Source organism: Chionomys nivalis, chromosome 1 (genome assembly GCF_950005125.1).
Source record: "Chionomys nivalis chromosome 1, mChiNiv1.1, whole genome shotgun sequence".
In the NCBI taxonomy this organism is placed as follows: Eukaryota; Metazoa; Chordata; class Mammalia; order Rodentia; family Cricetidae; genus Chionomys; species Chionomys nivalis.
Window position 1 is genome coordinate 97,105,640 of NC_080086.1, and position 27,632 is coordinate 97,133,271.

Sequence of the window (27,632 nt, forward strand, 5' to 3'; positions counted from 1 at the left end):
CATCCAGGAATTACTCTAGATGGCCTCTTCCGGTTCACATAGCAAAGAAGTACTCAAATCTTGGGGCAGGGGACTCAAAGATGCTCTGTTAACTCTGCATCATGGTTGGAATACAAAATATCTACCATAGGCTAATGCATTTGAACATGTACTCTTCTGCTGGTGGCATTATTTTGCGAGGTGGTGGAATCTTAAGAACTATGGTCTAGTTAGCAGAAACGGGTGCTGGGAGCAAGTGTTGAAGGTGATATGGCTCTGGCCTGAAGTGCTTCCTGATTGGCTCAAATAGAACAAGTCACTCCACAGACTCCTGCCATCATGCCTTCCTTACCATGATGGATGAGTCACACTTTCTGAGTTATGAGCCAGAATATAACCTTCCTCCCTTAACTTGCTTCTGACAGGCTTTCTGTCACAGTGACAGTTCTGGTTAGCTTTAATTGCTATCTTGTCACAACCTGTAATCACCTGGGAAGAAATCTCCATGAGGAGTTTTCTAGATCATGGTGGCCTGTAGGCATGTGTGCGTGTGTGCATGTGACATGCATGTGTGTGCATGTGTGTGTTGTTTTGATTGTTAAGTGATATGGGAAGACCCAGCCTATTGTGGGTGGCACCATTCCCTAGGCTTCTGAACAGTATGAGAGGGGAAAACTAGCTGAGAGCAATCAAGTAGGGAAGGATATACGTGTTTATTCTCAACCTGCTCTTGACTTTGGGTGTGGGACTTTACATGCTGCTTTGACTTCCCTGAAATAATGACCTGCAATCTGGAATTTCAAGTCAAACAAACCTGGTCCCCCCTAAGTTGCTTTTTGTTAGGGTGTTTCTAGCAATAGAAATGAAACCAGGACAATGATATAGATGGAAATAATGCATCCTGCTCCCTTCAAATAAAAAGTGTTTTATATATGACTGGGCAGAGCAGTGTCACGTGAGGATCCCACAGCCCAGGTGAAACATCAGCTGTGAAGGAGTGAAGGAGATTTCCATCCAGTCTTTGGCTCAACCACTGAACAGACGTGTGAGTTGATCAATAGCGGCGACCTTTCCTCTGGAACTGATTCAAGTAGCCACCCACTTTTCCCACTTTTCGGCAACCTGCACCTTCTTTTCATTTCCCTGTGCCTCCAACCATTCTGTGTGTTTCTGAGGCCCGGCTTCTGTGAAAAAAAAGTGAGCCTTTGTTGGCATTATCAGAGCCTTGCTTGGTTCTGTGAGGTAACAGAGGACATGGGATTCATTAACAAACTCAGCCTTCTGCCCAACAGATTGTGTTCTGGACTGTGCTGCCAAGACCCAGTGGGAAGGGACCATGGTCCTTATCTCAGAGCAGCAGCGAGCTACTGAGAGGAGTGTAGACCAGCAGACTGTCCCTTGACATCAGCACATTCTCGGCAAGGTGCTGGGAAGTTGCTATCTTCTTATTGCTCTCCGAATGAGCGTTGGTCCTATGGGAGGGGCCAGTGACATGTTCACATGACTTGATAGTAACTTCATCTCAACCCCCCCTTGTATTTCAAATCTCAAGCCACAGTAAATCTCCTTTTGAGAGATGTTTGGAATCACCATGCTTTTAAGATGTGTCTACAGCAGTCCTAAACATGTGCATTAAATCATGTAGCCAGTCATTTGTTTTAGTTTTTTATTACATTTGTTAGTGTGTGTGAATGTGTGTGTGTGTGTGTGTGTACTCTCAAGGAAGTTGGATCTTTATTTCCACTATGTGGGTTTTTGGGATCAGACTTAGGTTATCCAGCTTGGTGACAAGCTCCTCTACCTCTGAGACATCTGGCTATGAAACACTGCCTTCTGTAGGCTAGATTGCCCTTGAATTCCTGGGTGATCCCTGTGCCTCTAGTCCCTAAGTGCTGGCATTAGAGGTGTAAGTTAGCATGTCTGGTTGTCTGGATCTTAAATACAGATAATTTTCAAATTCTCATATAAAGAAGGCTTTTTGTAAGTAACATATCATACTGGGAAGAAATGGGATGTTGAAATCAAACAATATTTGTTTCGTTTTTTCTTTCTTATTCATTCCTTCATTTGTTTGTGAGACAGGGTGTTAGGTAGCCCAGACTGGCTTTGAACCTGCTAGGTAACTGAAGATAACCTTGGAATACTCGCATCCTCATGCATCCTTCTCCTAAGTGCTAGGATTTCAAGAATGCAACACCACGTCTCATGTATCTCAGAGCTGAGAATGGAACCCAGGCTGGTGAGAGTACAAGACATCGATACGATTGACACTCACATAAGCTGTGTCTGATGTCCCCCAAAAAAGGATCATAGGAGAGAAGACGTCACAATAACCCAGCAAGCTGGGAAAGCACTTGACACGGCAGCGGGTGCGGTGTCATCCACACTTGCACAGCTTGCACACACGGAGTTCGGGCACTCTCTAATTTACAAGAAAGTCTTAACAGTGGTTGTGACTGTGGACCATGCAAATGCTGGTATTTCACTGTCTCCTGTATCTCTTTGGGTGCATTTAACACTAGTATTCAGAAAAGAAAAATACATAACTCCTATTTCACCAAACAAAGAGAAGTTTGGGCAATCTTGAGATCTTGAGGTGAGAGCTGTTCCATTGCTCTTCCTTGGTCCTTGCCATTTTTAAACAATTCGCGACATTGCTTCAGGTTTTACCGGCAGTCACAGACCTTCAGCTCTGACACCCTAGGTTAGTCGAGTGAAATGAATGTGTACATGGACATGCAGGAGAACCCAAGCAAACTCCTCAACAGCCCAGATAGGCTGTAATACAGAGAAACCATGCTGGATTCAGGGTCTGCCTGACTGGGTCAGGGACTGCCTGGTTAGTCACCTCTCCGAGGCTTTGCTTTGCCATCTCTGATCGACGATGTTATCAGACTGGTGAATTAGCACCAGGTTTAAAGTTTTACATGTTGGCAAGAAATAAGGGAGGAAAGAAAGAGATGGCAAATGCCATAGTAAAGGCCAAAGTACCACCGGATTCTGTTCATAGCAATTGGAATTCTAAGAGAAAATTCAAAGGCGGGGACAGACTACATTCGGGTGCCAAAGGCCTAGGGTTGCCTGCTTCGGTACTGTGAAACATCTGTCTGCTGGACAAATGGAAGAACCAAGGCAGCCCTGGAAACTGTACCTACTCAGGGGCAGCATCATCTGCTCTTCTTCCAGGGAACTAGGAATGGCGTTTTGCCTGAAAGTGAAGGCCACCCTTTGGGGAACCCCACTGAACTCTGTTCTTGGACCTTCCGCGATTTGACAGCTTTGTGGGGTTCATCTTCCTCTGAAGTCTCAGGGCCAAGTTTTAATCTCTCGGTTTGCTTCCGTGTTGCTGTTTTGCCACAGTGACCGAAACCTACAATGGGAGGAAAGGACTGACGATTTGCCTCGCTCACAATCCCATGTTACAGTCGATCATGAAGGGAAGTCAGGGCAGGGAACTCAAGAAAGAGACGGGAGGCAGACACTGAAGGAGAGACCGTGCAGGGCTGCTGCTTTTGCTTCCTATGGCTTGCTCCGCCTGCTTTCTTATAGAACCCAGGACCACCTGTCCAGGTGTGGTACTGCCCACAGTGAACTGGGTCCTCTCGCATCAAACATTAATAAAGAGAATTACCCCCACAGACTTCTCCACAGGCCAATCTGGTAGAGGCCTTTCCCCACTTGAGCTTCCTCCTTCCCAGATCACACTAGCTTATGTCAAATTGCCAAAACCCTCACCAGCACATAGTTCTAACCTCACCAGTTTGTTTGTTTGAGCAACTTTTACAAAAGCCTGAGTCTTCCAGGTCCTCATGTACACAGTCCTATAAAAAAAAAAAATAAACTGCTGTCTTTTCTAATGAGCCCAGTCATCGTAAGAAACCATCTGTGGATGCCGTTTATAAACGGGACAACTGTTCCTAGCTCCTAACTTGGTATATTTGCCATGATATGTGAGCTGTAAAGAAAGCGATGGGCATTTTTAGGCAGGGACAAAGGAAGGGAGTGAATTTCAAATCCCTGGGAGGATGGAGTAGGCTATCTGTTGCTGAGCAGCTAATAGAGGGTTCAGTAAAGGAAACCAAAGGAAGGGATGCTGCGTGGTAGGAGTGACATCCCAAAGGACCCCTTCTTAGAGCGTCAGGAGATGGAAACACAGGCATATCCCCAAGGCTGTCAGAGAGTCGCTGATCCTCTTTGATGTGTGGCCAGCTCGGAATCAGGTTCACCTTGTCCTTGCTGGGTCTTTGTGAAGTACCTAGCAAGGCTGGGATAAAGCACTACATGATGGCACATCAAAAAATATTTTGACTGAAAAGAGATAATGCCAAGGCTAGGAGGGCTAAAATTAGACCTTCCGGTGTGTTTGACTTGGCAGTCTTGTGTGCAGGCTGCTAATACGGCACCCTCCCTCCCAGCCTTGGGCCTTCTGAGAGCACAGGTAACAGGTGTTGAAGGGGTGCTGTTCCTTGGTATCCTGTGGGGATGACAAATGCTTCTGGGCCTGTCACTGTCAGTTGGAGCAGAATGCGAGCGATACGTAGGTTTTTTTTTTTTTTTTTTTGAGACAGGGTTTCTCTGTAGCTTTGGAGCCTGTTCTTGTAGACCAGGCTGGCCTCAATTTTTTTTTTTTTACAAAGGTAGTTTACAAATTAAGATAACGTTATGTCGTTTTGTCTTGTTAATCTAATGTCCTTCCATGCTGAAACCACAAGGGAGCCTCCAGACAAGCACAGAGTGTATTTGAGCCTAGCAGGTGTTTATCTGAGAGTGTGGGGTTTTGCCTGTGTAACCTCTGCAGAATCCAGGGGCTTGGTGATCCCTGCCTTGCATTGTACTGTGGAGTGGTGTGTCTTTTTCACAGAGGAGCCAGGCCTCATGTCACATGATTGTTAGCTGGGGCTTCAGGGAAAGTTACCGAGTCTTTCTCGTCATATTCATTCAGCAGGAAGTTGTGCATGTGAATATATACATATATGAATAACCACCTTGAACTTGAGAATGAAGCGGTAAATCAATATGCCTGATGCGTTAGCAGTAATGAAAGCAGTTTACAGTGCCGAGTTCTTACAGGGCGCTCATGGATTGTTTGTCAATAACATGTGTATGAGGTTTAAGTATATTTGCATGCTTCTGTAAACACACATGTGTGGGCAGCTATCCTGGACAGTTTTATGTCAAGTTGACACAAGCTAGAATCATTTGAGAGAAGGGACCCCAAATAAAATGCCTCCGTAAGATGATATTATAGGCAGGCCTGTGGAGCATTTTCTTAATTAGTGATCGATAAGGGAAGGCCCATCCCATAGTGGTCCTGGGTTCTATAAGAAAACAGGCTGAACAAGCCATGGGGAGTAATCCAGTAAGCAGCACGCTGTACGGCCTCTGCATCAGCTCCTGCCTCCAGGTTCCTGCCCTGTTTGAGTTCCTGTCCTGACTTCCTTCAATGATAAACAAACCCTTTCCTCCCAGCTTGGTTTGGCATGGTGTTCTAACACAGCTATTGAAATTCTAACTAAGACGGTAGGTATATCGGTATATGTGTCTATGCATGTAGTGGTCAGAGGATGAAGTTGATTGTCTTATTGTTGGAGAAAATCTCTCTCACTTAACCTGGAGTTCACCACTGCGGCTAGGCTGGCTGGCCTGTGGGCCCCAAGGATCCTTCTGTTTCTGCTGCCTCAGCTCTGCGACTACAGACAGATGAACCATGCTTTGCTTTTTATGCGGATGCTGGGGATGCTCATGCTTGTCTGCCAAGCACGCTATCTATTGAACTGCCTCTTTGGTCCATCCCCTTCCAGTAGTTTGATGACATAGTTGACATAAGTGTGTGTGTCGGGGGGTGGGAGTGAGGAAGCTCACGTACCCTAGGTTACACAGCAAGAAAACAGAAGGTCTGAAATCTGAGCCTGACAGGTAACAGCAGACAGGGTTAGATATGTTGCCTATTAAAGGAAGCAGGAAACAATACATTCTAGAATAGAAGCTACAATTTTAGTGTAGTAGCTCATAGCTCTTTCCCCTAGGTGCTGTTCTTTCTAGGGACCTGTTTCTCCATATGAAGAGGCTTCAAAGGCACCCAGAGACTCAGACCCTTATTTCCCTTTGCCTGATTCCAGTCTTTAATAGATGGGGGACGGGTTTGGATACTAAACATAAAAGCAACAATTCAAAGGGCAAGGAGCATTCAGCTTACAGAAGCGAAGACTCTGCAGAGGGAATATGAGCTCCCCTTGACTAAATGCAGGACTTACTGGCACAAAAATAGCCATATAGATCAGCATAACAGGATGGAGAGTCTAGAAATAGATGCAGCTATGCATAATTACTTAATATAAGATCAAGGAAGCTTTTCAGAGCGGGGGGGGGAGGGAGGAAACACATTTTGTAAGTGACCTCATCATCCCTTGAGAGTAAATTTGGTGAAAAAAGTAAGCGAACCACACTATATGTTCTATATTTAAAAATCATTAACGTTTGGCATAAAAATGTTACAAGTTATCGAATTAAATTTTAATATGAAGTCAAGAGAAACTATTAGAAATTGAAAATAAGACTATATCCACAGCTTTGTGTTTACACATTTGTATATAAACCATATACAAGTTATTAAGGAAACCACCAAAATCAGGAAAAACAAATGACTGAACGCAACGGGTAAATCAGAAGAGAAAACACAATAGTAAACAATCTGTGAGAAGTGTGTTTGAGTTGTTTCTTATTCAATGTAAATGCAATGGTGGCACCTCCCACCTGCCAAGGCTGAGACCAATAGACATAGGATCATAAAACTTCTAAGTTTCATGAGTCTAAAAAGAAACGAGGGTTCTGGATGTAAATAGCAGTGTAGAGAAATATATGTGATATAAATATTTTGTAAGGACCAAAGAAGCTGAAAAAAAAGTGGGCAATCTGGGTGAAATGCCTGGGCAGAAGGGAAAAGTAAAAGATGAAATATGAACAACAAAATTTTCTGCTACAGATAAAGAAATCTGGTTAAACTATATGTTCTTTGAGTCCCCTAGGAAATGCTAGAAACCATAAAACATCAAGTTCTTTTGATCCCATGTGCATGTGTGTGTGTGTGTGTAGCATGTGTATGTATGCGCATCTGTGTAGATATGTCTGCTTTGTGTGTGTATATGGAGGCCAGAGGTTGACTCTGGCTGTCTTCCTGTATCACACCCTTCCTTGTTTCTTGAGATGGGGGTCTCTCACTGAACGTGGAGCTTCATGCTTTGCCTAGGCACCCACCAGTTTCTGCCCATCTTACCGGTGGTCTGTACACGGGGCTATAGGCGTGTAATGAGTAAGTGCTTTACCTATGGGAACATTTCTTCAGGCCCTAGAGAAGGTTATTTTAAAGAAATAACCCAGGGAGAAAAAGTTATAGACGGGGCTATGTTTATCTCAACTTCATCTGATAACAGTAAGAATACTAGAACTATAACTGCTCCCCATTAGGGAAATGGGTGGTAAATTGTAGAATGTTATCTCCACGGAATAAAAATATGAATGCAATGTTGAAACACAGCAAATTGCTTATGATACGCTAAGTGGAAGAAGATAAATACAAGATTAAAGTGCTCTGTGATTACCACGTTTACTACAAAGCAAAGTCAATTGTTTTCTTCTTTTGTTTTTTTTTCTTGGTGGGTAAAAAGTGTGAAGTATGTGCAGAAACCATGCAATGCAGAAGACAGAATGAGAATAAAGTGCTTATTTCTGGCACAAGCCAATGATTCAACAAGGGAGAGAGACATAACAGACAAGGCAATTAATTGCGAGGTTGGAGAATGACGAATGTATTCTCATAGCACAGAGGGCTCTGTGCTAACAGAAGTGTTACCTAGTGTAAAGCCTCCTATAGGCTACCTTATTAACTTATATTTGAACGAGAGAACCTGAAAGGCTCTCTGTAAAATATAATGAATGTTCTCGGTTAGGCAACTGAGAAGCTTGGCCTGTAGAAAGAGTAAGCAAAATTGCACATTAGAAACAGACTGCACATAGAACTCAACCATGTGTTTTCACTCCCGGTTTCGGGTACTTTCCATAAGTTTCTAGAATGCCTATAGTGACTGGCCCTTCAGAGGACCCAGATGGAGGTGGTCCCAGTTAGACAACTACTCCTCAGAGTATCGTTTATTCGTTTAGTTGACTAAATCGAGCTGTTTTGCATTTAACACTTCCTTTCAAAAAGTTTATGGCTTCATTGAGTGAAATAGTAGAGTGTTAAAAACCTTTTTTCCTAATCCAGCACAAAGATCAGCTGTTGCAACAGGAGAAATGAATGGCTTCAAGGAAAGTAATCAGACGAGGATCCATGGACACTCCTCTGGGACTGGTAACAGACAAGAGATCCCAGGAAGCATGTCTCCTTGTTCTGCCTAGTGAGTACTTTTAGGGAAAGACAGTTGTGTATGATATAATCATACTTTGGACAGCAATGAGGGTTCCATTTGATTATAATGGAATTGAAATTTTCCAATGATATTGGGGTGCATGGCTTGAAACTTCCAAAGAGACAATAAAGAAGCTAAATTAAAAAAAAGAAATTTTCCAATGATCTAGTGACAGTCATCTAATGATACAATGTAGCTCAAAACATCATGCACAAACCAGGAGTGAGGAGTGCATGCTTGCAGTCTTGGTAACTTGAAAGGTAGATGAAGGAGGATTAGGAGTTCAAAGCCATCCTTTGCTACAATGAAGTTTGAGGCCAGCTTGGCTGCATGAAATCCTGTCTCAGAAAACGAAAAGAATAAAACCATTTTCACTAATGCTGTCCAATTGTCTTCTAAATAGTATGCTTATACTTGTAGACTTTGGAGCTCTTGGCCTTGGACAGAGAAGTTTCTGCAGAGGGTAGCAGTCAATGGAGAGATGTGTGAATGTTCAGAGTCTGAGAATAAGAGACTGCTCAACCCCAAAGGGGACATCTGTATTAACCTCACCATCACTAAGGATAAAGGGATAGCACCGAAGATGACAGAAGAATGTAAGAGCCCAGGGATGTGGAGAATACTGTGATCTGTTGTCTGGATATGACGTAACTATTTCCCTCATAAAAGTCACAGCATCTATGGCTACCTGTCAAGATCACACTAGCCACAATTCTAGCATAGATGGGATAGATGATCTCCAGGCCCTAACCTTTATTGAGGAGCTATTGGCTGTTGTTAGGGGCTGGGAGAAGAAACATCATTTTTCTTCAAGGCCATGGCCAATGCTATCTTTTTTTTTTTTTTTTTTTTTTGTCTTCCAGTGGATTCCCAGCTTCACCCCACTCTCCTCCCCCAAAACATACGAGCAGTACTAACTGGATTGAGTGAGCACAAAAAGTAAAAAAAGGCATGAAGTTTGGAGGGAGTATGTTGGAAACAGTTAAAAGATCAGTTGGACTGACAGAGGGATGGGAGAAAGTAATGGCTTGAAAATGAGTTAAATACACCAAATTCATGCATGAAATTGTGGACTGATAACAACAACAATAATGAATGTGTTATATTAAGGTGCTACAGCCTCATCTGGCTCATATTTACTGTGTTTCTTACTTGTACCAAGAGGTCAAGTTGAGCACTGACCTGTATCGTGTCTGATTGTGTAACTGCACTCCAGGATCCATGCCCAGTGATGAAACTGCCTAAGGATGCAGTTCTCAGGTTGTATCCCTGTCTGTAAGTGATGGATGATTATGCTTATAAAATTTTGTGGTCTATATTTGGTTGCTCTTTTGGAAGGACTAATGTTAATGTGTCCAAAGAATTTTCATCTAGAAAATCAGTTTAAATTTGAACAAGGGAAATGAAGACAAGAATAAAATGGGGGATTCATCTAAGAAAGTGTAGTTTTAAGCATGGGGTGGCAGTCTCCTCTCAAACCCTGGTTCAGGAAGCTGTGCTTCATGGGCGTACACAGTGGTATCCTCTATCCCTTGATTCTCCATCATTTCAGACTCTATCTTTTGTGACCAACACTAATTAGTCTTCTTTGCTCCTCAGATTTGATCTTGACCTTGCTACTATGGAGACCTTTCTAGAATGAGCATCCAACCATTTCAGGCATTTGAGGGCTCCTTTGTGAGATTCACAGGAGCTGCTATGACGCCCATGTATTTTCTTCCAACCTCATCCCGTGGCTGGGAGGACTGAAAGTTTTGGGTTTTCTACAGTTGTTCATAGGGCAGAAGGAAATTTTATTAACCGAACTTTGCTGACTTTTCCACCAAACTCTCTCTCTCTCTCTCTCTCTCTCTCTCTCTCTATATATATATATATATATATATATATATATATATATATATATATATACAGGGTTTCTCTGTGGCTTTGGAGCTTGTCCTGGAACTAGCTCTGTAGACCAGGCTGGTCTCGAACTCACAGAGATCCGCCTGCCTCTGCCTCCCGAGTGCTGGGATTAAAGGCGTGCGCCACCATCGCCTGGCACCACCAAACTCTATTAATCTTATATCTTTCATTTAAATCTTTTTGATCTGTTTTTTATTATCTATCTATCTATCTATCTATCTATCTATCTATCTATCTATCTGTCTTCTCTCTATCATCTATCTATCTATCTATCTATCTATTTGTCTATCTATATATCTATCTACCTATCATTTATCTGTCATCTATCTATCTATCTATCTATCTATCTATCTATCTATCTATCTATCTATCATCTCTATCATCTATCTATCTATCTATCTATCTATCTATCTATCTATCATCTATTTATCTATCTGTCTGTCTATTTATCTATAAATCTATCTACCTATCATCTATCTATCTATCTATCTATCTATCATCTATCTATCTATCTATCTATCTAATCTATCTATCATCTATCTATCTATTATCTATCTATCTATCTATCATCTGTCTGTCTGTCTATTTATCTATATGTCTATCTACCTATCATTTATCTATCATCTATCTATCTTTTCTGTCTGTCTGTCTATTTACCTATATGTCTATCTACCTATCGTTTATCTATCATCTATCTATCTATCCATCCATCATTTACCCATTGTCTATTGAATAAGCAGAGGAATAGCACAGGACTGACTAATACCCTGTGGAGATGGAATACGTGACAGGACAAATTTCAAAAGTCTAACTCACAGGTGCATGAGGAATAGGAGGAAGAAAAAAATAGATAAGTCAAACCCTAGTGGACAGCTTCATTGCTGTTCGTGTTAAGCTGCTTGTTAAGACAGCATGCTTGCCTTTGAGAACTCTATGTCCAGATCCCAGCAGTTTAAAGCAGAATCTTAGGATTCCTTAACTGAGAGGAAGTCTAAAGAGCCTGCTGTAGGTTAGTGCTTTCCTTTCCCACAGGAGAAAACAGGCTAGAAAGGAAGCAAGTGCTTTCTAAGCATTCAGAAAGCATGCGTGACGAATCTTGGTACCCAACCCCAGGATCTGGTCACGTGCAACTGCTTTTGAGCCCATCAACTAAACAAGCAGGCACAGAAGAGGTGAGCTTACTTATCCTGCAAATCATTTCAGACAAGGAGGGTGTAGTGGGCAGGACACAGTATGCCTTAGAAACAGGGGAGAGACACGGGTTTGCGACCTTACTTAGGAAATCAGGAGCCACTCATCCCTTGTGTCCTAATTAGTTAGAAATGAATTCATCCTGTGCCTCTATCCCTTTGACTCTCCGTCATTTCAGACACTATCTTTTGTGACCACTCCTAATTAGTCTTCTTTCCTCCTTGTCTTGACCTGGCTACTATGGAGACCTTGCAAGAATGAGCATCCAACCATTTCAGGCATTTGAGGGCTCCTTTGTGAGATTCACAGGAGCTGCTATGACGCCCATGTATTTTCTTCCAACCTCGTCTCTTGCTACCCCGGAGTCCTGCTCCTAGACTCATGGAGTCACATGACCACACTATCTTGGCATTTTGAAGATTATATTAATATTTGATTAGGCCTCTAATAGGCACTTGTTGAATAGACAAATAGGTAAAAAAAATAAGGACAAAGACATTTCTTTTTAAAATCTGCAGCTGATTTTCTTATTTCCTTTTATTGAATATACATTTTTTTCTCCTATAATATATCCTGATTATGGTTTCCCCTTCTTCTAATCCTCCCAGTTCCTCCCCAGCCCTTTTCTATCTGGATCTACCCTTTTCTGTTTCTCATTAGAAAATAAACAGGCTTCTAAAGGATAATATAATACATAATATATGATATGATATAATAAAACAAAACCCAGCACAGAAGAGGACAAAACAAACAGAAGAAAAGGCAGAAGAAACATATAGATGCAGAGACCCTGTTGTTTGCACACACAGGAATCCCTTAAAAACACCAAACTGGAAGCTGTAATATATATGCAAACGACCCACTGGGTAAAAAGAAAGAGAAAAATGAAACAAAATAAAAAAATCCCTGGCATGACATTATGAGACAAGGAACTAAAGATGCCCTTGAGTTCTTTTTCTGTTTCTACCTACTGCTGTGCACGTGGATACCCTTAAGAGTGGTTTGCTTCCCCAGTGAGACTCCCTTGGAGTAAACTAAATTTTCATTTGCAAGTGGTTATCAATTGAAGATTGCTTCCTTCCAGGTTAAGGATGGGAGCATGGGTCTATTTCTCATTTCAGCTCTAGGATCCCATCTGGTACAGAACTGAGCAAGCCTGTGCATGCTGCCTCAGTCTCTGTGAGTTCACATGTGCATTGGTTCTGTTGTGTTTAGAAGGCCTGGTTTCCTTGGTGCCCTCCATCCTCTCTGGCTCTTAGACTCTTTCTGCCTCTTCTTCTACAGAGTTCCCTGAGCATTGAGGGAAAAGGTTTCATTGTGATCAACTGAGTTTAGGACTCAGTGTTCCAAGGTCTCTCTCTCTTTCTGCATAATGTCTACCTGTGAGTCTCTTTTGCTTCCATCCGCTGCAGGGGGAAGCTTCTCTGAAGGTGGTTGAGCAATGCCCAGATCTGCTTCCCTGGCTGGAGCCGACATTTCTTAATTTTATAGATACCTCACTAGTTTGTCTTCTTCTCCTCTACTTACCCCAAGGATGAGGATTAGGCCTATCTTGTTTAGTACTGGATGTGCGGTATTTAACAGCTGAATAGCTACGCGGATGGGTAGATGAATGAATAGATGGCCATTACAACAGGGATTTGCATTTGTTACAGCCAGGCAGAGAAGCCAGTCAAACAAATCTGTGGGAATTCACAAAGCTTCACACAAGAAACATCTTAGTGATGGATGAACAGGGGCTATCAGGCAGAGCACAGCTACAATGTGGTACTTTGTGTCATGTTCAGGAGTGATCAGAGAGAAAGGAAACACAGTCGAAGATCTTCAGGTGGGCAGGATAACCTAACGGAAAGGGTTCGTCAGAGGTGGAGTAGCGTTAAGTTCCACTATTTGTGTGTCATCAGTTAAGCTATGGAATCTTTCTTAGCTTTCACTTCCTCCCACCCAGAGGAGCTGTGAAGATGAAACATGTAGTAAGGTGGATGAACACTGAATAATGAATGGCCTAGAGCAAGCATCCTCTCTTCTCTAGAGTATCTTCTCTTTTCTATTCCTCAGGGTACGTTCTTTTATTTACTGCAAGTATCCTGGGCTGTTCCAACAACTAGATAAATGCCTGAGCCCTTCCACTGAATGCTCTCCGCAGACTCTAAGCTCTTACCCACATGTCTCATCTCTCCTGTAGCATGTGCCAGGAGCAAGCTGGCTCGAGCTCAGACTAAAATGGGAATTGGTTATGGAGTGAGAGGAACCAATTTGCTACTTACTCTCTGTCTTAGTAAGGGTTTCTATTGCTGTAGCGAAACACCATGATCAAAAACCAAGTTGGGGAAGAAAGGGTTTACTTGGCTTACACTTCCATATTGCTGTTCCTCATCGAAGGAAGTCAGGACAGGAACTCAAACTGGGTGGGAGCCTGGAGGCGGGAGCTGATGTAGTGGCCATGGAAGGGTGCTGCTCACTGGTTTGCTCCTCATGGCTTGTTTAGCCTACTTTTTTATAAAACCCAGGGCCACCAGCCCAGGATGGCACCACTCACAGTGGGCTGGTGAGTCTCCCATTAGGAAAATGCCATGCATGCTTGTCTACAGCCGTATCTTACAGAGTCATTTTCCTTAATTAAAGTTCCTTGCTCTCAAATGACTCCAGTTTGAGTGTCAAGTTGACCCAAGACTAGACAGCACTCCCGCGATGGTCTTTATTTAATTTACTTGCCATCTAAAGTTTTTACTCTTTTGCCATCTATATCCAAGTAATCTGGCTCCTTACTACATTTCCATAGTTGACATCTTATAACTGACTACCCCCCCCAGCACATTTTGAGAGTGAAAGAATTAATACCACGCACACCAGCATAACAGGAATTTCTCAGGACTATCCTAAGAAAATCTGTGCCTATTCATTCCTTGCCTCACCCTATCCCCAAGGGATAGTCATACTTATCCCTTGATGACTATGCCTTCGCCACGCTGACCTTGTGGCAGTCTCTGGCATAGGAAAATCATTCTCACATGGGGGCCTTAGCTTTTTCTGTCAGCACGTGTGAGTGGCTTCTCACTGTTTAGGGCTATGCTTGTAAATCACTTATTAGCTCTCCGACCACTTGAATTTGTCCTCTGACACTCGTAGGTACCATTGAGTTACGTGTATATTCTTTTCTTGTGGTTTTTTGAGACAAGGATTCTCTGTGTAGCCCTGGCTGTCCTGGTACTCACTCTGTATACTAGGCAGGCCTCAAATTCAGAGATCTGCCTGCCTCTGCCTCTTGAATGCTGGCATTATAGGCACACACCACCACTGCCTGGCTTCTATTATTTATAGTATGCAAAATTATCTCAGCTGACCTAATATTTTTGTTAATTTATGTGATCATCTTCACTTTGCTTTTGCTAGAATGTAAACTCTGGGAGGTTGAGGCCCTGGACTGTTTTGTTCACCTCTATTTATATCTTGATGAATTATTGCTACCAAACAGATTAACTGAATGGGACTTACCTTTCCACAATTTAAAAATATGCGCTCCTTATCTTGAGAGCAACCTTTGATAGTTGCTGTGGAATGCACTCATTTCACGTATCAAAACAAAGAGGTTATCTCAAACTGGTTGACAGAAAGACCAATTTCAAGTTCTCCTAGACACTTTGCTTGTTCATGACTCCAAAGGGGCATGCATTTGGTTCTCAGTGACTATCACATTCAAGGAGAACTGAACTAAAACTGTCTTAAATAAGAGTAGATGCTAACATGGTGTTTAGATAATTATTATTTATTATCTTCAGACTAGAGAAAATACTGGCTCAGATAACAAAACCGAGTAGTTATTTTGACCCAATCCATTGCTAAAACAAAGGCTCTTGGTGCTCTGGATATTTTTAGATTATGAATCAATTCTTTCTCAATTATATTAGAGTGGTTCGGGATAGAATTTTTAATCATCCAATTTTGAATAATGGAAAAATCACTGGCTCATTTTGAGCAAATTAGTTTTACCATTTTGGACAATTAATTAGTCTTTCCAAGACTTAGTTTTTATCATCCATGAAGCTGTGATAATACTGCCTCAAAGGAATTTTGTAAAATTAGAGGTAACATAAGTAACAAACCAAGCATAGTGGTTGCTACAGGAGATGCTCATGACCTTTTGTGTCTCATCTCACTAGACTGCATAGCTGTGTGTTCCATTTGCATCTGTAAGACAGCTCTAAGTATCTGTATAGTAATAGGTACTCATTCTCATAAAAATCCTGATGCCAGACGCAGTCAATTCGTGGTATAATGATTTTCCCATTAAAAAATGCAACTAGTCTATTAAGTTTCTGCATTTAAAAACACAGGAATAAAACAATACAAAAAGAACTGATGGTTTCAAGAGAATGTGGGATAATGGGTGCCTATAAGGAAAATATATTTAATTAAATCGTGTTTGGTATCTGGTTGTCCAGAGAAATAAAATTAGGTTTTTACCTCACAACAATCACAAAACACATATGAACACTCAAACAAATAATACGTACAAATTGTACATATAAATGACTGATAAAAGCAAGTGTGAATGAGGAGAAATAGATGCAAAGGCAAAGAAAATGTTTCTGCAATGATTTGAACCCAAGGGGTTGTTTTCAGAATATGTTACGTATTCCAAACAGTGGATGAGAAAATACAGTGTCCTAATGAGAAATAGGTAAATCTTATGACTAAATTATTTTCACAGGAGAAAACATGAATGACCAATAAAACAAAATAATGACAAAGCACATAAGAGTGTATATATATTATATACACACATATGTACATATATACGTACATGTATATATCCATTTAGCAAACTTTAATCATGTGGACATCAAGTGTTTGCAAAGATGCAGAAAAATATTTTATTTATCTAATGTGCTACTGGAGGAAACAATAACTGTTGTATCTTTTTCTTTTTGATAGAACAGTTTGGTAATAGAACTATTGCCAGCTCTCAGTGGTGTGGTTTGCCAAATTTTCACCTCCATAATGGCAAGAAAGTGAAACATAAGCCATACAACTGAAATTTGATATCTGAGCTTTTTCTGGGCTAGCAAAATAGTCCAGATACTGTCTGGAGAGTGCAGTCAGCGGTGGAGGGCCACAGTTCCCACCAAGAGTTATGATCACAGGGATAAAGAACTTCCTTGCAGTTGACTGTGCTACTACAGGTTTTGGATAGAAATGATATCCTTATTTATTATAAAGCAGGTTTAATATAAGTTGACTTTGTCCCACCATATAGGCTAATACAAGCATTCTGAGTATTGATGGCGGGTGAGATGATGCTAGGCTAGGGATATGAAATTCCATTTTGACTTACAATATTTTCATCTTATGGTATAATTATTGGGATTTAACTCCATAATAAACTGAGGAGCTCCTGTATCTGTCTCAGGAGGAGATACCCATAGGACATGCTTCAGTAACGCCACTTCATCATGAATACCTCACATATACACAACGGGATTATGTAAGCAAGACGTACACTGACCCTGAAGAGGAACAGCAGAGCCTTTAGTAGTTAACATAAACAACTAATGTTATGTGAATAAAATGATGCATCTAAAATTATGTTGAGAGAAGCAAGTTGGAGAATGATACCTTTTAATGACCTAATCACTTTAATATAAAAGAAAAGACAGGAGAAATTGCTCAGTGGTTAAGAGCACTTGTTGCTCTTGCAGAGAGCCTGTGTTGGATTTCCAGCACCCACAGGGTGGATCACAACCCTTCTTAACTCCAATTACAGGGATCTAGCATCCTTTTCTGATCTTCTTGGGGCACAAGACACACATGTCCTACACTTACATACATGTAGGCAAAATACTCATACACATGAAATAAAATGAATAGATATAAAAACAAAAGAATCAAATGATGCTATATAGATATACACAATCCAAATCCAAAGAAATGATTGTTTCATCATGAGGGCTAATGGGTAGGGTGGAGAGGGAAAATAAAAGGACCCCTAAGTACGAGATGGCACTAACACCTTCATCTCTGGTGAGCATGTCAATGCATATTTGTTAGTTGTTTTGCAACTGAATTTGTCACATTTTGTCATATATATGTCTCTAAAATGCAGACTGACTTTTCTGGGTGCTTCCCAGTGATAAGTGATGAAATGATTTCTTAGAGGGCGCTCTGCATAATCTCACAGGACAGTGTGATACAGACCTTCTTTCTGGCAAATATTCACACATTCTATAGTCAAAGGGCTCACAATCTCTGGCCAGTTATCTAGTCCCTGCTTTTTTGTGTGCCTTGTAACTTTGAAAATGCCTTTTAGATGGAAAAGACCGAGGGAAGATGCACAAAGGAGGTTGCTGGGCCACACAGGAAAACTTTAGTTTAGCAATTAGAAATTTGGACTAGAGTGAAGCAGAAGAAAACCTTGCTCCCCTCTTCTGTTGTTATTGAAAATTTCTTTTCTTCTGTCCTGTTTTGTTTTGAGACAGTGTCTCTTATAGCTCAGGTTGGCCTTGAACTTGCTGTGCAGGTAAGGATGATTTTGAACTCTGGAGCCCCCTGTTTCCACCTCCCAAGTTCTGGATTACAGGTATTTGCCATTACAAAATTAATTTTGTCTTTTTAAATTTTATTTTACATTAACTAATACGTTTTCTAAACCTGAGATTCTTTCTGAATTAAGCAGACGTGGTAAATAAAAGTGACCCAGGAAAACACACTATATTTATTTTTTTATTGGCAGAGATAAGGATCAGACTCAAAGTCCTCTGCTAAGGAGTTACATGTCTAGCACTTCCTATTTTGATAGGTTTGTTCTGTGTAGCTCAGGTTGACCTTTGACCTTAAATTATGAGCCTCCTCTCTCAGCCTCCCAAGTGCTGAGATTGTAGGTATGTTTTGCTCAGCACAAGAAATTTTTAACAAGGAATATACACTTTATCTATAACACCGCTATGGATTTTATTTTTGGTTTTTGAGATAGTCTTGCTCTGTAGCCCAGGCTGGCTTAGGGAGATTCTCCAGTCTCAGTCCTCCGAGGACTTGAATTACAGAAGTGAGCCACCATACACAGCTTTATCACTAACGTACAAGCGAAAAATTAGGTGCTTGGACTAGAAACCAGACGGAAATAGGTCAAATAACTATAATAAGTTTGCATATTAGGATTATAATATTTATTCTTTCCACTTTTATGTTTTTTTCCACACTCTTTTTTATTCTCTTAGAGTGAAACTGTTGCTTTTTAAGATTGTAAACTCTGACCACAAACAGGCAATTCTCAAGCATTCAGCAATTGGCTTTTTCCTTCAGCTTTTAAGAGCTGTCTTGGCTGCCCCAGTCTTAAGGGTGATTGATTGACCTTAAGGGTGATTGATTGATTGACCAATCATCTCTACTCCCACCATTCTGCATGCTGTATGGAGTGTTGCTAGGCATAACTTAATACTCCATTTCAAGGAACTGGCAAAACAGCTCAGGCTCTTAATCTGCTGCTGTGCTTCCAAGCACACTGGAAGTTTGCTCACTGGCTTCTTTCCTTAGGACCTCCCAGCGGCTCTCAGCCTGTGGGTTGCGAATCCTTCACAGGGGTTGCATATCAGATATCCAGCATATCATATATTTACACTGTGACTCATGATCATGGTTAAATTACAGTTAGGAAGTAGCCATAGGAATGATTTTATGGCTGGGGGTCATACCCACATGAGGAACTGAATTAAAGAGTGGCAGCATTAGGAAGGCTGAGAACCACCTGCATTAGATGAAGAAAACAGTGCCAGCCTGATGGATTTCGCTCTAGGTTTCGCATCACACAACACAAGGCTGTGATGCCTCAAGTATCCTTGGTTATGAAGCAATTAGTCCTCTTTCCCCTTCATGTCACCTTCCTGATTATCCCTTTCCCCAAATATTGGGCATATCAGTCATTAATATGTTTCACTTCTTCTTTCATGAAAATGGTCCAGGGGAAGCAGCGTTAAGTGGTTTTTTACACCGAGATGTCCTTAAATTTGATCAAGGTTGGGTTCCTGACCTGTATGGCCCATCATAGGCCAACTGATGGGACTGGGGAGATTAGAGAGTGGGAAGGACTCTCCAAAGAGAGATAAAAATAGATGTGCTCTTTTAAGAATTTGGAACGCACATCAGATGAAATGGAATCATTCATCAACCGTGGATACAAGGGCTCAGTTGGTCATATGATGGAGTAGCCTGCATGAAATCCCATGTTCAGTGTTCCCCACCACACAAATCACACATGGCATTGGGAGGCTAAAGATAGAAAGATCAGAAGTTCAAGGTCATCCTCACTTACATAATGAACTTGAGGCCAACTTCATAAGAGTAAGCCCTTTAAAAAGTAAGTGGACGCAGGGCCCAGTTCTCGAGAGAAAAGTTGAAATGGAATGCTCAGATAAAGACCCTTCTTGGACCAAGCAAGCAAAACATACCCAGAGTTCTGTTTGGTTCCAGTGGCTTTGCTGGTCCTCTGTGTAGAACAAGGCCAAGAGGCAGATGAAACCACATGAATGCCATGCACTCACCTGCTTGGTGCGACAGAAGTTGGCTCTAAACCTAAGGCTAAACTTACATAGGAGAGGAAGAAAGGACACTTGCTTATATAAGTTTATTATTTGTCTAAAGGCCATCACCAGAGAGCAAACATTCATGGCTTTGGTTTGTTAAGAATGGTGCAGTCTTAATGTTAACTCTGTTCTTGTTTCAAACAAAAGTGTTTCAGGACATCTGAAAAATAGAATTTGGTTTTTGGGTTGTTGAGGTGAAATCTGAGGGAAATCTATTGAATTATTCTCAAGGATTTGTGAATATGTGAAAACACCAGGCCTTGTAAAATAGATTAGTACAGCTCTCAGATGGCATAACTTTTCAAACACATATATAAATATCATTGCTATTATTAAATGTTTTTTTTTTCCTGAGACAAAATCTCACTCTGTAGTTTAGGTTAACTTTGAATTCATATTATTTTCCTGCCTCAGCTTTCAGAGTTGTTGGAATTACAGGTGCAATACCATGCCTGGTTGGGATCGAAGCTCAGCAAAATTGAACAGCGATTGGGTAGGCTGGAGTATCGCTACCCTGCCGGCTGGGTGATAAAGTTCTGCGGAACCACATTGTGTGTCTTGCAGACAACCATGTAGGATGGTGGATGGGGACCACCTTCTGGATTAGCTCCTGGGGTGTACTTTGAGGAGTCACGGGGCGGGCAGGTACCTGACAAGGACTCAATCTGAAGTCACACCACCACCATGCCCCTGAACATAACCTCCTTCTTTCTTTCTGCTCCTCACAAATACTCTAACATCGACCTCCTAAACAGCTCTGAGACCTGCACAAGGCCAAGCTGCCATTGCCTGCAACCTGGATAGTATCAATTAACCTTTTCCAATACTATTGATCTTACCATTAAAGCCATCGTTACTATAGTCTCTAAAGCTAAGGCACCGGGTTCTACTTATGTGCCAATATTTATATTAATGAAAATAATACTGCCGTATAAGGATCATTGTTTGAATTTCACAGCTAATTGACTCATAAAACTCGGGGCATTTTGCAGCAAAGCTTGATTCAAATCTAGGCTTGATGACAGTGTTCATGGGTCGTTATGTGGCACCGTGCTCATTGTATTGGACCAAGGAGCTATCTATAGTTTTAAAACTTTGTGTAGGAGCACACGGGTCTAAAGGATTTTTCCTACTGCTTGTGTGCATGACTTGCTTCGGCTCCTTCTTTGGATAATGGCATCCCTGCTCTCTTTGCTTGTTGGGAAGCTAATGCCCGTTCTTGACATCTCTAAAAATGGAAAATCATTCTGTCTCTAACCCTCATGCTAGAGCTAGATCTCTCTTTCTCTCTCTCTCTCTCTCTCTCTCTCTCTCTCTCTCTCTCTCTCTCTCTCTCGTGTGTGTGTTTATACTTGCATTCATTGCTCCTCTGTCACTCTGTGTTTCTTACAGAAACTTATAGAAGTGCTTGACTGTATTTAACAATCCAGAGGGCCACATCAAATGAAAAAGAGGAGGAGCCTATTAGGAGGTAACGCCCCTCACAAAGGTGCTTGTAGTTTCTTATATGGCAGCCATTCTGGAGGATGCCACATCAGAAGCTGAGGGTCCCTTGGCGATGGACCAACATCAAAGGCTCTGCAGTCCTCTGTCACTGGGGCCTCCTGGGCGAGGAATAAAGTGGGGGATGCTAAATCCTGCAAGGCGACTCAGAGTCCTTAGAGAGAAACGAGAGACTGCAGCGGCAATCCTCCCCCTAAAGCCCCGAGACTGTGAACAAGCCTTAGACAATCCCAGGCGGGTGCAGTTGGAAACCCAACTCTCAGCGGATTTCCCAGGAATCTATGATCTCTTACTTCAGCTGCCCATAAATAGGTGTCCCTGCTGTATTTTCTTATAACATCACATATTTTCTTCAGTGGCACTTAAATCTTATTTGTAATTTGATGCCTTTTTTGGTTATTTTATACCTCTTACTAGATGCTTTCTATGAGGGATAGTCTCACGTAGGTGATGAAAGCTCAGTAAACGTTGAAAGAACCGAAACAGAGAGCTAACTCTTCATCCAAAAGCTCCATGGTGAATATAAGGATAAAAGCAATGGGAAGTGAGTTGAAAGAGAGCCGATCTGATTTGAATTTAGAGCTATTGCTTGCAAGCTTCAGGACCTTAGGCAAATTGCTTGGTTCCTATCGCAATTTCTTTGCCTAGAGAAGGCACAGCAGATATTTCATGGGATTGCTGCTGAGCATGAGTGATGTAATCTGTGCTTAATGCACTTGCTGGGGTTGCTGGAGAAAGACAACACATGGAAAGGATGTTTATTGACTTGGCATGCTTCATGACACCATCACTACTGCGTTTTCCTCCTTTGAGGCATTACCTGTGTGTGGTTTGAAATGCTGAATACTCGGAAAGCATTTATGAGAAGCACAAAGATCTCGGATGACAAACACAGCAAGCACATACTTCCTTCCTTCCTTCTTCCTTTCTTCCATCCTTCCTTCCTTTCTTTCTTCCTTTTTTTTTTTTTTTTTTTTTTTTTTTTTTTTTTTTTTTTTTTTGGTTTTTCGAGACAGGGTTAACAGTCCTAGCTGTCCTGGAACTAGCTTTTGTAGAGCAGGCTGGCCTCGAACTCACAGGGATTCATCTGCCTCTGATTCTCGAGTGCTGGGATTAAAGGCATGCACCACCATGGCCTGGAGGTGAGCACATACTTCTTTTTCTCCTGAAATACCTTCTGTGTATGGTCAGGAATTCCCACCATCCTATTCTACCTTTTAGACAAGGGTTTGTGAGCATCTGACATCCTACGATTCATTCAGTGTGTATTGATTAAGCATCTATAGTCGCTTAGGCACTGACTAAGGCCCCGAGTCAGCATACCACTGAATTAAATAAATGTTAAGTCTCAGAACTTTGTTCAAATATGTCAGTTCTAGAAGGACCCAGGTGATTTGATTATTCACACATCACTGTAAATAACCATAATTAGAGCTCTGTGGTGGGTTCACCGCATACAAAACCTCATTTGATATCTACAGGTATGTTAAAGGATAGACATAATAATTTGTTATTTTACAAGCAAGGAAGCAGATGCTAAGCAACCAAGGGATGACAACAATGGAGTTTGAACTTCAGTCTTTGTCATTCACAGTCAGAATTTGCTTTCTCCTGTGAAGTCTGGAAGTCAACCACTTCTAATGGTCTAATTGATTTCTGAAGTGGTAAACTGACATTTTATAATTTGATTTTTTTATTATATCACACCTATAAATGGATATTTATTTGATAAACAAGATACTAAAATAACTGATGCAAAAATAGGAGATCATAAAAGCTGGATTCTTACTGGTTCAGCCTCCCCACCCTGCATAACTGTGGATGGGGTATGAATATATTTAAAAATACCTGATATGAAATTCTCAAAATTATTGAAAATCCTGTGAAGCAAAAGGATGATCTGAAACTACAATTGAAAGCTCGTTATGTTGACAAAAACCTATAATTCTAACACTGGGGACTGTTGTCAGGGGTTTCTGTCCTACCAGGTTCCGCAGCTGTTCCATTCCAAAGAAATACACAGAGATCTACTACATTAATTATAAACTGGTTGGCCTATTAGCTCAGGCTTCTTATTAACTCTTTTATCTTACATCTTAACCCATAATTCTTTTCTGTGTTAGTCATGTGGTTTGGTACCATTTATCAGCGAGGCATTCTTATCTTGTTTCTTCTGTGTCTGGGTTACGACTACAGACTAAGCTTGTTTTACTTTTATTTACTTATTTATACATACATTTATTTATTTGAGACTGGATCCTATTCTACTGCCTTAGTTGGCCTCCATTGCACAATTGTGTCTCAATGCCCCTGCTGTGGGACAATGGTCTTGTACTTTGTAAAGATTTGTCAGTTGTATTTTAATAAAATGCTGATTGGCCAGTAGCCAGGCAGGAAGTATAGGCGGGGTGATCAGGCAGGAAATAGAGGCAGGGCAATGAGAACAGGAGAATTCTGGGAAGAGGTGGGTGGGACAGGGAAACTTCCATTTACACAAGACATTTGTTGTATGAATGTGAAAAGTTCCCATCTGGGAAGAGTCTCTCGGAACTACCAAATCTGGACTGGGGCTGGCCTGCTTCGTCGCCAAGTACCACCCCAACGTTGGAATTAATAAAGCACTCTTGTTATTGCATAGGTGGCTGTTGATCTTCTTTGGGGGTTTCTCTCAGACCCTAACAGAAACATGCCAGATATTTATCTAAGTTAAACCACAAAAGAGAGGCATCTGTCTTAAATCTTATGGGTGTTTCCCCTGAGGACCATATAGATACAAATCTCTGAGGGAGCCAAAGGCGAAGGAAAGCGAGCCTGGGTCTGCTCTGTACCTCAAAGGCTCATGGAGCTCCACCCTCACCAGAGGGCTTTCTCCTTGGGGTAGACGGTAATCATCACAGAGCCCCACGACTGGGCAAAGCACACTGAACAGGAGACTTTTGGAACGCCCTACTCTAAGTGAGATGTCTTTATCACACCCTTCTCCTCAAGCCTCAGGAATCAACATGGAAGAGGGAGTGGGAAGACTATAAGAGACTTCAAGGAAACAGTGTTTTCCAGACCCCAACATATCAGACAATGCACAAACTCAGAGACTGAGTGTGCACAAGACTTGCCCATGGCATAAGTCAGACAAGATTTCAGCATGGAGGAAGGAAAGAGAACACAAAGTCCCGCTCCTAGCCAAGAAGCTATTGGAAAGTTATAGCTGCTAGGAGAGGAAAAGCCCATTTTCTTCAAAGGAACGGCGCTAGTCTATCAACTGTGTTCTCCTGCAGGCCTCAGAAGCAGTTCGCCAACACGAACTGGTTGGACCCCATGGCTGTTTTGTTTTGGTGTATCTATTGTTGTTATTGTTTCTGTTTGTCAAGCTTTGTTTCTTGAGAGAGAAAGGACACAAAATTGGGTAGATAGTGGGGGAGGAGCTGGGAGAAGTTGGGGGAGGGGAAAAGAATATAATCAACATATATTGCACAAAATTCTCAAAGAATAAGTAAAAATGTCTTAAAAATTACAAATACCCAATACTAATTTTACTAAAAACAATTAATGATATAACAACCAATATTAAGAAGTAATGAAAGGTTAGGCTTCAGCATATAATGCTTATTATTTCTGTCTTAACAACAGTCTTGTGAGATAAGTTACATTAAACAAATGTGAAGATTGGTGTTCAGAAGGATTAAATTATTTTGTACAGGGCCACATATAAATTAAATGACAGAGCCAACTTAAAGTTAATTTTAATATATACTTATATTGTCATCCCCAATGTACTGTTATCTAATCACTAAAATTTCCTTACTCAGAACTGCTATCTTATACCTTATTAAACTGAACCGTTGAGGAATGAATGGCTTTGTCCAAACTTGTAAAATAAAAAGCCAGCTCAAGCGTGAATCAGATTGGCTCTTGTTTGAATGAGACATATTCCCCATAGGCTTGGGCCTTTGAACTCTTGGGCCCCCGTTGGTGGCACTGTTTGGAGAAGTTATGGGGAGGGCAGCCTTGGTGGAGGCTCTGAGAGTTTAAGGCCTGGTCCCACTTTCTGTTCACTCTGCTCTGTGCTTGGGTTAAAGATGTGACTCCTCAGCTTCCTGCTCCTGCTGCCTGCATATCTCCTCCTTGCCTATGGACTCCACCTCTGTAGCTGTCAGGCAAAATAAAGCCTCTCTTCTTTAGCTTGCCTTTGGTAGCAGTGTCGTTAACAACACGAAAGTAGCTAATTCAGCTCTGTTAGTTTGTTTTCCATTCACCTCCCAGACCTAATTGGAGCCTCTGGCCACAATATATAACAGCAAAGCTCATTTTAAATATTTAATTGGTATGAAGGTAAATATTTTAATATTGCAATCTTTCTGAATTTCAGATCATTTTGAAGTCACAGACTTCCTCTTTGTGTGAGAAACGTTGCAGGGCTTAAAACACATTTGTCATTAGCCACTTTGGCACAACTGTGGTCCAGAGACAAACACAGAACGCTCTCCAAGGATCAGCAGCCAAAGCACTCCAAGAAGTTTCTTCAAGCTTCTTGGCCTACCCTTACATTTTTTCTCCTTTTCCTCTTCAGAAGGAAATCAGAATTCAATGAGGACCTTATACATGCCAGAGATTCTTCTAAGTACTTCCGAATGCATGGCAGTAGTCCTTGCTATTAATTTCAGGGTGTAATTTTTGTATTCCAAAGTGTTTGGAGCTTGTTTGTGACCAGACACACAGCAGAACTCTCCCATCTACACTGTATCTCTCTCTGTGTAAAAGCAATTCTGCTTTGGATAAAATTAGATGCCGATTGTTCCCTACCTGGGATGTGGAGGCTTTAATTTGAATTCTGATTCAAATAAGCCATATGGTTACTTATGAGATTTGTATAAGTCACTCTCTTCATTTATGTTTGTGTGTGTGTGTGACAATATACGTCATGAAACACTTGATGAAGGTCCAGGCAACGCATCATGGCAGGGAAGGCATGGCAGTAGAAACGCAAGGTGTCTGGTCACATTGTGTCATAGCTGGGAAATGGGGAGAGAAGAATGATGGTGCTCCTGCCCCTGTTCTCCTTGTGTTGAGTGTGGGACCCAGTTTCCCGGGATGCTGCTGTCTAAATTCATGGGGGAGAGGAGTTTCTCTTCTTAGGTTAATCTTTATGGAGCACCTTCACAGACATGGCCAGAAATATGTCTCCTAGATGACTATACAGGGTCAACTTGACAATGAAGACTCATCACCATGAGATTCAAGCAGTAAATAAATATTTGGAGATATTAGGTATTATTTTCGGTATTGATAGTGTTGTTAATATGCTTTAAAGAGACCATAAAGATATACATTTAAACAATCCTATATGAAATGATAGAATGTCTTAATGTATTGAAACTAATCCACTGGAGGGGGTGGTTAGTACTAGAAGTTAAACCAAGTGTCTTTGACCATGGCCCTTAGAGCCAGTTGATGGGCACATGGAAACTGCTAATATCCTCTCTACTATGTATACTTTCCACATAATTAGAATACAGATATCCCTGTAGTGTGGTTGAGGGTTGACAGGGGTCCTTGGGTTTGAATAGGACTCCCCACTGAGTAGCTTTGTGTGTCTGGGCACACACAGTTTCCTTTCTGAGACCCACTTTCTCAGCTATGGAGTGACTCACCCTAAGTGCTCACCTAATAGACCTGCAACATGAAATCAAGGAGGCCATTTGCAGAAATCTCCAGCACAGTTCCTTGGACATCCTAAGCTCATTACAGAATAGCTGACTGTTATTATGGCCCAAGGAAAGGCTCAAACAGTCATTTGAATCCAGTCATGGCTCACAGGCAAGATGGATGGCAGAAACCTATACATGCTAGCTTCTAACAACACCTCTTTGGAAGAGAGTCAATTTTCCCAGTTTCCCCTGTGTTCTGGGTGACCTCAGTTTGTGTCTCTTTCCTAATGATTCCCCGCTCTCAGTTCACACTACAGCTTGTCTACTATTCACACAGCAATTCTGGTCAGGTCCTCTCACTTTAAGAATCATACCACTTTGTCTTATTCCTCAAAGCCAAAATCAGTTTCCTGAATGGGTTTGCTACA

At 41.5% G+C, this 27,632-nt stretch overlaps 1 protein-coding gene across 1 annotated transcript in view; it reads right to left on the bottom strand.

The window, feature by feature from the left end:
* Positions 1-27,632, bottom strand: part of Vsnl1 (visinin like 1) — a 108,850-nt gene that overhangs the window by 68,719 nt on the left and 12,499 nt on the right. The gene's annotated exons all lie outside the window — the stretch shown is intronic.